Source organism: Miscanthus floridulus, chromosome 9, assembly GCF_019320115.1.
Source record: "Miscanthus floridulus cultivar M001 chromosome 9, ASM1932011v1, whole genome shotgun sequence".
NCBI lineage: Eukaryota > Viridiplantae > Streptophyta > Magnoliopsida > Poales > Poaceae > Miscanthus > Miscanthus floridulus.
Window position 1 is genome coordinate 29,939,952 of NC_089588.1, and position 12,110 is coordinate 29,952,061.

Sequence of the window (12,110 nt, forward strand, 5' to 3'; positions counted from 1 at the left end):
CGCGCATCCGTATAAAGATACACCCATGCGCCCGTATGGGTCGTTCGATGGAATCGACACCTGCTTCAGAGCATTTCACGATTAAACAAGGCTAGAAGTACATTATGTGAAGTTGAAATGGAAAGAAATGAATTTGGATTATATTTCAATCGAAATACGGAAGGATGGAAATTGATGACTGAAACATGGAAACTTATTAAAGAAAGAGACAACATGATTATATATTCCTAAGAACTTCAGGAGATGTTTTGTGAAACCTCCTTCTTCCTTGGGAATTGGGATGGCCGGCCATGGGCACATGGCCATTAGAGAAGTGGCCGAGGAGGGAAGAAATGGGGCATGGCCGGGGCTTGGCTCGGCTCGGCCGGCATCCAACCAGCGCTGGCAGCGCGAGGGGTAGGGGGGAAGGGCCGGGGCGCAAACCACCGGCTGCGCGAGCCTACGCGAGGCGGTGCATATGTTGGGGTCGGATCAGGCGTATTCGGGCGGTCTACAAATTGGGCCTTTGAAAATCATCCCACGACACAAACTGGACCAGAGGAATTGTTGAAAGCCCAAAATCCAAGTCTCGCCCCAACAGCGCGGCGGCAAATTAATCATTTCTGTTTGTTTATTAGTACCACATTGTCCCGCCAATCAATAGCGCACCAGCTAATAAACTCCAATTGTGACAGCCTGAGCACGCGCCGCAATCGTGTAGAGCAACTACCCAAAGATTATCTAAGGTTTTCTATTGAAAAAATTGCTGCGGCCGACCAGAGGTTACCCGCTACCGGCTTATCACCACAGGCGTACGACATGTCCGGCTAGCTTTTTATAAATGTTTTATTATCCACATTTTATTGTTAGTCACAAAATGGGAGAATATTTTATTATCTTATACTAACTTATATACACTGTAGTGTCTATTGATCTCAAAACATTATGATGTTTTTATTCTGCTCATAGTTGATTTTTTTTTTTTTTTTTTTTTTTTTTTTTTGCTACGGCACTAACCTAGTAAACTACCGTGGTTGCAACCACTGAATTTACTACCGTGAAAAGCATTTCAGATGCAGGTTTTTTTTTACATAGCCAGGTAGGCTGATCATCATAGAACTTGTTTGAGTGCACTAATATTTACATCAATCTATATGAGCGTTGAAGTGGACTGAGGTGAAAATTAGTTAATTTTACACGCTAATTCACATCAATTCATATGGTTTGAGGTGGATACGAACGCATCTCAACAAGGTCTTAACGGTGTTAATCATTGTTTGATAGAAACGGACATCTTAAGTTGTCTGGCTCTGTTAATACAATTAACACCCCCTAAGAGAGGCGCCTCTACACTACATTTAATTATAATTAGGTGCAGGATAACATTTTGTAATCATGTATTGAATATTTTGACCTCTAAATGATCTCAAATGAAAAGGTTTCAACTACAAAATTTTATATATTGTAAAGCACTACAACTTTAGTATAGGGGTTGTCTCCATCCAAAATTGTTTGAAATTTTAAATTTCAAAATATGACAATTAGAAATGAATATTTAAAACTCTAAATAATTAAAAAATTAAATAAAAAACTTGTCAACTATAAAGTTGCATATCGTGTTGACCACTACAAATATGGCATTGACTATGTCAACATTCACCATCGTTTAGATACAAAATTTTGAATTAAAAAAATATAAGAATTCCAAACACATATTTCGGACTCCAAACGACTTTCAATCAAAAACGTGTCAACTAAAAAGTTGTAAATCGTACTAACCTCTTTTTAGATATAAATCTTGATACCATTTTCTATGTTGATGAAACTTTAAAAAGTCTAACTTATCTAAAACCTAGAATTGTATTCTTTTTGCAATAAGGACTCATAACTGAAAGATTTTTTTTTTTTTGGCAGGAGGCAGCAACACCAGCAATATAAGGGCCTGTGTAGATGAGCCAGCACTAATTACTAGTTGGGCTGAAAATTAGCAAAAAATAGTTAAAATTGGATGGCTAGTTTGCTAACAACTGGTTGAAGATTCGGCTAAAAAATTATTGCAATCCTTCCTGTAGGGCGTCCGGACGGCCAGACGCTATCTTCCTAGGCCTACGCAGCGGACCGGCCTGCTCCCCTACTTCCCCATTTGTGCAACCGATAACTTCCTCACTCCGCCCGTCACGGTGTTCACCATGCTATCTGCCCCTCCACCTCCCCGTAACGGTGTCCACTCATGACAGTGCTGGGCGGCGTGAAGTTTAGGCCGCCATAGATCCCCTCCCATCTAAGCTTCATGCTCTAGCACCCACCCGCCCTCAGCGCCATCATCGCTGTTGCGCCCTACCTCATCCACCAAAGCGACCTACCGCGGCCAGCTCCTGTCACTTCACTGCACGCCGCACTGCTGCTCCTGCCGTTGCTCTTGCTCCGCTACATGCCCTGCCCGACGCGCCATCAGGCGCCACCCACGCAAGGAGAAGCGCCGAGCCCTAGCACGAAAGCCTATCCGGCCTCGCCTCCTGCTACGGCTGCGGCGCCCCGATGCAGACAGCGGAGGAGGCCGCTCCGGGATATGATGCATGTTGCAAATGTAAATTTCAAATGTTTCATTTGTTTTAGAGGTAAGTTTCAACTGTTTCATATGGATATTGCAAAAGTAGATCAGGATGTTGCATATGTTGCAATGGTTGTACACGTATGTTGCAAGCGTCTGTTCCTAATATTTCATCTGTTTTTCAGATGTATGTTGCAAGCGTGTTTATCTGGATGTTGTATATGTTTCACACATATGTTGCAAGTGTTTTAGCTGGATGTTGCGTATGTTTGCAATGGTTTTCAGTTGTTTTTGCAAGTGTTTCATCTGTCTTTTGTGTATGTTGCAAGCGTTGCATCTGGATGTTTCATAAGTAGATTGGGTGTTGCACATGGGATGCGTGGGAAGAGGGAGGGGTGCAAGCGGTCCCTACGCGAGCGACATACTGGTGTCATGGGCCCCGCGTGGCGTGGGTGACGTAGGTGCGGTTGAGCGATGTCCGGACGGCGTGGGACCACACGTGGACGCGCAAAACGAAGGGGGAAACCGACTGCAGCCGTGCGCGTCCGGGCGCTAGCAGCGCCAAAAAAATTAACCCACCTATGTGGCCCTGTTCGGATGCACTATGGTCAAGTCCACTTAGGTTGGTTTTTATAGACAAACTAGATATATGCCCGTTGTATCCATTTGTACAACTATGCATGTGTCTTATGGTTTAGACAAACATATTAATGATTTTTTGTCCATGTTTACGACGATGCACATGGCTTATGGTTTAGACAAACATATTAAGGAATATACAAATTTGATTACATAGAGCATATTTCATGATCTTTATGACATATATCGTGTAGATCTGGTTTATAGAATCCTAACAAAATTGGTTTTATTTTCTAATTATCCTTTGTGTGTTTTATTCTTATATATTTTAAAAAAATAATAAAAATCTAATAAACACTTTTGTATTGAAATCCTAAACTATTTCTAAATTCATCCTATTTTTTTCTTCTACGTGGACGTGGTAGACTAATAGGCCAAGTTGTTACGTGTGGGCATTATGTTTTTTTAGGGGCCGTGCGTGCATCAGGTGAATTACCATGCAATGGAGTCGTATGTTACGTGCTGGCAGGAGGTATGTTGGTTGGGCCCACGGGCCATGGCATGTCGTTCCTTTGTTCCTGCTCTCGCACGAGGGCGAGCGGGTTGCCGACGCGTGGCCGCACGCGCATGAGGCGAGCAGGGCTTAGAGCCATAGACGCGCAGGCACACGCACATGGGCGGGTGAGCGGGGCAAGCGTTAGCAGGTGTCCACCGCCGGTGGCACAGGCTGGAGCTAGGGCGCGCGCGGGTGAAGGGGAGCACATGGCGAGCACGTCGCAGAGTGCGGCGAGCGCAGCGGTCGCTGCCAGCACATAATGCAGCATCGCGTAGCCCGTGTCCATGGCGAGACGTGCGCTCCCACATACGCTGGGACTACACGCGGCAGCACGTCACAGGTGTCCGCCACCGTCGACACAGGCTGTAGCTAGGGCGCACATGTGGGCATGTTTTTTTTTTGCGGGGAGCATGACGGCGAGCGGGTTGCTGAAGCGCGGCCGCACGCGCACAAGGCGAGCAGGGCACAGAGCCACGCGCGGGCACACGCGCTTGGGTGGGCGAGCAGGGCGAGCGTTGGCATGTGCCCACCGCCGGTGGCACAAGCTAGAGCTAGGGCGCGCGCGGGCGAAGTGGAGCACACGGCAAGCACGTCACAGAGTAAGGCGAGCGCAGCAATCGCCATCAGCACGTACTGCAGCATCGCGTCGCCCGCGTCCATGGCGAGACGTGCGCTCCCGCGTACGCCGGGACTACGCACGGCAGCAGGTCGCAGGTGTCCGCCGCTGCCGACGCAGGCTGTAGGTAGGGCGCAAGTGCGGGCGTGTTTTTTTTACGGGGAGGTGGGGTTCGACGGCAGGGCGATGCGGGAGTGTGCGGGATTCACATACCGGACTCGTTATTATAAGCTGGGACGGAGCCAATTAACTTGGCAATTGGACGACGTGGACTCTCGGACACGGACCCACGCGGGAGTGGCCACGTGGGAGCGTGCAGATTAAGCTGAGCGAAGCCAAATAACTTGACCGTGAACTGGTGAGCTCATACGTTGTTTTTCCTTGTGCTTGACGGCGAGGTGGCACCCGAGCATGGCCTCCGTTTATAGAGCTCGGACATGCTTTTTCTTTGAGCTTGTACGTGTTTATTTTATTATTAAATTATTAAATTAAATAAACGGTAAGGTGGCAGCCGAGCCTGGTACGCTTCCACGTGGACTCCATTATGGCAGGTGAGGCGATTGATTATTTGATCCGACGATGACGTTGCGTATTTTTTTAGTGTATACTTGCAAACGTGCCGTGCGTTATGATGTGGTATACGTATTATTACATGGTCATTTGAACGACTTCAGTTCGAAGATTTATTAATAATCGCATTATGGGTTAGGATTCATCTTGGAACTGAATTTGCTACTGTTCCTCGACGTATGTTAGCCACTCTAACTTATATGAGCTTGAGAGATTTAAAGATTTATTATCTAGCAATCACCTTATATGTTCACATTCATTTTAGGATTGTGCACCGCTTATGGTAAGTGTTTGGTTTGGGGACCAAGTGGGTTGGGTTTAAGGAAGGCAACGGGTAAATCCCCATCGGGTATGGCCACCCCAGACCCATCCCCGCCATAAAAATTTGGTACCGCCAGAATACCCATACCCGCTATGGGTGGGGAATTTTCCCCAGACCCATACCCGGCCGGGTAAATCATACCCGGCGGGTCACCCTTACCCGCCAATAATTTATTCACGCACATGAAAATCAACAATTCAACAGCCGACCGGTCCACCCTAGCTATCACGGCTAGTACTCATTTTTTCAATCTGTATGACATAATAAGAATGAATGTTAATAAAAAAAGATACGCTATAAAAAAATATCAAACATAACAGGTATGGCAGGACATGGGAAACAAGCAAAATCTGTCAATTTGTTCTATTTGAACTGCTTACATATGGCAATATGGGAATTGGTAATTGCACAACACGGCAGTACAACTAAGGAGCTAGGATAGCTATGTCACTAAAAATAGGAAAAAATAAAGTTATTTTAGCGGTATACTAACTGAATGCAATGCTATATTGCCTATATGCATGCATCGTCATGATGTCCATAGTAAAATGTTTCTGTATGTCAAGATGAAATAAAAAATTTTGGCATGCCAATAAACAAAACCTGAAAGTAAAGACATGGTGATATGGTGGGTTTGACTGACATGGCAGGATATGCTTTGGTTCATTTAAACTAGAAGAAGCATATAGTCAGAATAAATATAATCTGACACTAGCACTATTGTTCTTGGGTTTACTTACATCATTGGCTGCAGCAACTTGCGGCTAGTACTAGGAGGCCGAGTATTAGTTACTGCACCACCTCCACCCGAAGATGTGGCTACAGAAGAGGAGCGGCGGCCAAAAGGAGCAGCAGCACCTTCCCGAGATGAAGCCAGAGAAAGAGGGGGTCAGCCGTCCTTTTGCTTCGTCTTCACGGCCGCTGTAACCTTGGTCCTTTTCTTCTCCTTGGTGGTGGTGTTCTTGGACTTGGATGTATGAGCGGCGCCGTTCCCGTTCTTGGGCTTGGATACAAGAGTACTGGCGGCGCCGGCGCCGTTCTTCGGATCCGCTGCAGGAGCATCGGCGATGACTTCAACTTGGACCTCCGGATCTTGCAGCTTCAGAGTGTTCACGGCGTCGACGAGCTCGAGATCTGTGCGGCTTCAGGTGGACACCATCCTCCAGGACCTCCACGAAATCCCTTGACGCCGGAGTGAAGGACTTGGTTAGTGCGGGGGGAAAGAGGCAAAGGAGCGCGGAGGGCCGAGCGCCTCTGCAGTGTTGCGCTTGCAAGTGCAAAGAATATGATATGAAGGGGATTAGGGGAAGGGGAACAGGGCAATCACCGTTCTTGCTCGAGTTGCTCCGTCGCCGGCATGGCGTGGCGAGTTCCTGGCGCTTCGATGCGATGCGAATACGCGAGACGCCAAGACGAGGTCACGAGGGGCGGGCGGGCGGCGTAGTTTTTTTTCCGGCGGTGGCGGCGTTTTTTTTTTGTGAGTGGTGATTGCAGTGCCAGGCTGCCAGCGCCGAGATGAGGTAACGACGTGCTTTACTCACGCGCCTATTTTTTCGGCGGCGGGAGGCCAGGTGTCGAGCCTCCCTCGAGCGCTCGAGGGCTCCAGCAGCCAAGTTGCCAAGCGGGACTGGCGGGTGAACCTAGGGTTTTACATGGGTTGGTGGGCTTATTTAGTTTTTGGCCAGATATTTTTAACCCATGGGTAAACGGGGTACGGAGATTGCTGGAACATACCCATACCCACGTACCCGATGGGTGAAGGATTTGGTCCATTTACGTACCCGTGGGTAGTGTGTTTATTCTATATTTAGACCCTAATGGAGTAAATACCCATCGGGTATCGGGTCATGGGTCCCCATTGCCATCTTTAGTTGGGTTAGGTCTAACCTAGTTTTCAGGGATGGGACAGACCCTTCTCGTATTTGGTTAGAGGGTTGGGTTGAACCCAGTTCTTTGTTGGGTTGCGAGGATCAAGAGGGATGACATGGATGCCATTTTGCCACCGTTAATAGTACCATTAGTGGGGCCCACCTGTCATCATCTCTGTATTCCTTTTTTTCCCATATCTTCTTCCCATGAACTTAAACTACAAAGTGAGCTCTTAATTCTGGCTACGCTAAAGAGCTTGCTACAACTAGTTTGCGGAAATATAAATGAGTGAGTAGGGTGATTATACCACCGCGTAGAGGAGTGAACCAATCACAAGATGAATAACAATTCAATCACCGGGAGAATACCAAAGGGCAAGAGACAACCAATTTTTCTCCCGAAGTTCATGTGCTTGCCGACATGCTAGTCCCCATTGTGTCGACCAACACTTGGTGGTTCGACGGCTAAGAGATGTTGCACAAACCTCGTCCACACAATTGGACATCACAAGAACCTACCCACAAGTAAGGCAACTCAATAACAAAAGCAATGCACTAGAGTTACCTTTTGGTGCTCCGCCGGGGAAGGCACAAGACCCCTCATAATCACTGGGAGATGGCCACGAACAATCACCAACTCATGCCAATTGTCCTCTGCTGCTCCAAGCCATCTAGGTGGCGGCAACCACCAAGAGAAACATGAAATCCGCAGCCACAATGATCCCCAAGTGCCACTAGATGCAATCACTCAAGCAAATACACTTGGAATCACTCAATCTCACTTTGGATTAACAATTAAGCAAGAGAGATGAGTGGGAGGTGTTTGCTTAGGCTCACAAGGATGTTAGGAATGTCAAAGTGCCAAGAGAGATGCCTTGGAGCTGGCCAAACACTATTTATAGACGTCTTCAAATGAATAGAGCCATTAGAGTCAAGGAGGGGTTTTCTACGAGATGACCGGACGCGCCGGTCTGGCGACCGGTCGTACCCCCAAACCACTCAACTCTCACCACGTCACGCGATTCAAATTTGACCGTTGGCCGCCAACGCGCGCGGGTCAAGTGGTGACCGGACGCACAGCTAGCGCCATCTGACGCTCAACCCTCCAGAGTCAGATCGATTCTAGAGATGTTTCTTAGCGCAAAAACAGTGACCGGACGCGTCAGGTCAAGCATGACCTGACGCGCCCCATTGTTCGGTCCAGGCTCCTCTTCTCTACGCGCCAAGGCAAGGCTGATGTCAGCATACGTCAGCGATCACCTGATGCTCCTCCTACATGTCCAATCGCGTGATCTCGCTGCCTTTCAACTTGTGACCAGACACGCCGGTCCATCCCGAGCCAGCGTCCGGTCCTTCCACCTTGCTCTCGGCCAGAGCGGCATCGTCACCTATAATTGATCGGACGCACCAGGGTGAGTCCGGTCACCTCGCGGCCAGCATCCGGTCATGGACCATCTTCCCTTTTTCTTTTTCTAAGTCTACAACCACTTCACACTTGCTTCTATATTGCTAACCACAAAGTGTAGAACTTGTGTGCACGTGTGTTAGCATTTTTAAAGGATTTTACAAGGGTCAAAGTTAGCACACTAGGTTCCTAAATGCATATGCAAGAATCATGTCATCTAGTGGCACTCAATAAACCATTTAGCTATAGATTTCCCCTCTTTATAGTACGGCTATCGATCCTAAGTCACTCACACCCTTTATGGTGTCTTGAGTGCAAAACAAAAACCTATCTTATACCTTTGCCTTGATCTTCTCAGTTTTTGTTTTTCTCTTTCTTCTTTTCCAAATTGAGCTTGATCATCTTCAACATATGTCTGTCTCCATCTCGATGGACTTCATTACCATGCTCCACACTTGGATTGCACCAACCTAGCTCATATGACAACTCATGACAAAGGTTAGTACTAGGTTTCATCAATTATCTAAAACCAAACTACGACTTTCAATCTCCTTTTTGGTAATTGATGACAACCTATTTACAAAGATATTCAATGAAATCTTTTTGTATTCATGTTGCTTGCCCAAGCATATTACCATGTGTAAAGATTATGGACAAGTTTCATCAACCCAAATTGGTAGTATTAGCTCCCCTACATATGTGCTAAGAGTTTGGATTTGAAAGCTTGCACATATGCATGTATTAAAAGTTTGGGAGAGTAATAGCTACCAAATGATGGTAAGGTGTAAAGAATGGACCTTTAAAGTATGATACCAATCGGAGTTGCCATTTGAACACCATCCTTAGCACCATGGTTTACTAGATACCACTTGAAAAATAAAGACAAACTAGATACCTTGTGAGATCAAACATTAGAAGCATGCTAGTTTTCATTGCATCAATCGTTTTCTATAAACTAGCATAACCACACAAGCTTGGATAGGAAATTAAAAACTTGTGCCATGCAAGCAAACATATATAATGCACATACAAATGCAACATACAAATTTATGAGCTTGCTCCCCCTACTTGTGTCCTTTAAATTTTAATTGATCCTCTTACAAAATCATTTTATTTGTTTGCTCCCCTATCTTTACTATCTTTGTGAATTCTCTCCCCCTTTATCAACAATTAGCACAAAAGGTGAGTTCAAATTTTAGATAGGTTGGGGTAAGACTATATGAAGTGAGGATCATTTTCCCAATTTGGCTCAATCTAGATCACATGCAAAAGATATTTAACTTGGTTTGATCCAAGGATAAGCTTCTTCACACCTCCAAATAAGGGTTATCATGAACCATGTTGAGTTAAACACTTATAGCTCATTTTCTAGATCAAACACTAGATTCACAAGCCCACAAACATGTCATATGCTACCACTAGATCATTTCAAGCATAGAGGCAATAGTGGTACCATACAAGCATCAAATACATTTGATTTTCATGAATGAGCCTAAGACATGAGAGGAATGACTAGATGCCCTAAACAAGTCCTTAGCAATGGATGAATGACATGTCAATCAACTTTACCTTGCTTTGCTCGAAGGAGAGGCATGTCATATAATGGGGGGTGCATCAACACATATTTGAGAAGTCAAGTATGTTCAGTTCATTCCTTAACTTGCAAAACCTTTTCTCATCAAGTGGTTTGGTGAAGATATCAGCAAGTTGATCATCGGTGCCCACACTCTCAATGCAAATGTCCCCTTTTTGTTGGTGATCTCTTATGAAATTATGGTAGACATCTATATGCTTTGTTCTTGAATGTTGAACCAGGTTGTTGGTGAGCTTTACGACACTCTGATTGTCACATAGCAATGACACTTGTTTGAATTTGATTCCAAAGTCACTCAAAGTTGCCTTCACCCAAAGTAATTGAGCACAACAACTACCGGCCAAAATGTACTTTGCTTCAGTGGTTGAAAGTGCTACACTATTTTGCTTCTTTGATGACCAAGACACAAGTGATCTTCCCAATAGTTGACATGCACCCAATGTGCTCTTCCTCTCATGTCACACCCAATTTTGCAAAGCAAAACCAAGTACTCATATATGTGCGCCCAGGATGTCCAAACACACATATATATCACAAATTGCAATAGTATCAAAGTAAAGTACTTATTACATCGCATATCTCATCATAAAGTTAAATACAAAGTTTGCTCGAAGGCAATATTATTACAAACACAGTGAAATAACTAGCCCAACTGCCACAGGGACTCCAACTGGTGAACGTCTCCCTAGTAGTCCTGGACATCCTCCGGAAACTCTTCATATCCATTATCTGTTACCCATCCGGGATTTTCATTGGATGTAAAGCAAGTGTAAGCTCACCATGCTTAGCAAGTATAACAAAGGGATCTATGAGGCTCAAATAGGCTTGACACTGTTTGACTGCGGTTCGCAATTTTAGTTGATCAATTTTTAGCAACCTGAATTACTACTTTAATGAACAGTCCCAATTCCCAAGTGGTATTAAAGTATCATCAAGCTTTATCTCATAACCCATCCATCCATTATCCATAGTAACCACTAATCTCGAAGGATCTAGACCGCTCGTATCCGTGAGCACGACTGTTATAACAGGTTAATTATTTCTGCAGAAATTGTACATCTTTACCCATCGAGCCGTGATTCCCAATGCCGGGGTTCGCGAGACCCACTACACCTCTTCCTAGGAAGTGTGGCAGAGTTTCACTATGAAACCCTTAGCTAGTTGCACTAACAGGTCATAGCTAGAAAGGAATGGCACCGGTTCGGCACTTTCCATACGGGCGCCGGTGGCCTTCCATCGGAGCCGCGCCATTGACGGGCAGAGAAAGGAAAGGGAGCGTCGGGGAAGGAAGGTGGAGGAAGAAGGCAGCGCTGATGATTGGGGCCAGCGGGGCAAAGAGAGAGAGAAAGGAGAGAGCGGCAGCGTGGGCGTTGTGGGCCGCGGTGCCGAGGTGGGCTGCGCTGGTGGGCTGGCTCGGCGGTGAAGGCCGGCCGAGTTGGTGCGCGCGCGCGGGTGGCAAGCTGGGCCGCGCGGGGTGCGGGCCAGCGCGTCAGCGCGGGGCAGCCGCTGAGTGGGCCGCGCCAGGCAAGGTAGGCCAGGAAGGGAGAGGAAGAAGGTTGGGCTGGCTGGAGTTGGGCCAGAAGGTGAATTTCTTTTTTTTCCCAAATCAAATTTTTATCCAATTCTATTTTCTCCATTTCTATTTTTAAGCCAAATTCAAATAAGTTTTGAATGCAAAATTTCAAATCATCTAGCCCTACACTCAATCAAAACCCATATGATTCGGCATGAATGCAACAAACAAGTTTCTAAACTTATAGTTTATTTTATTTATACAATATTTATTATTTGGCCTATGTTAGAAATACCTAGAAAATGTATAAATAGGGCAAGAATTTAATTGCTAATTTGCAGTAGAATTTTGGGTGTTACATCTCAACTTTGCATCTCGCATAATCAAAGTCTGAATATCCAATCAACTCAAATCTTGCTCCCTTGGGATACCACAATCCAATATTTTGTGTATGCTTCAAGTACCTCAATATTCTCTTGGTTGCCTTCAAATGACTCTCTTGGTGAGGCATAAAATATAGCACACATGCATACACTAAACATCACATCCGACCTTGA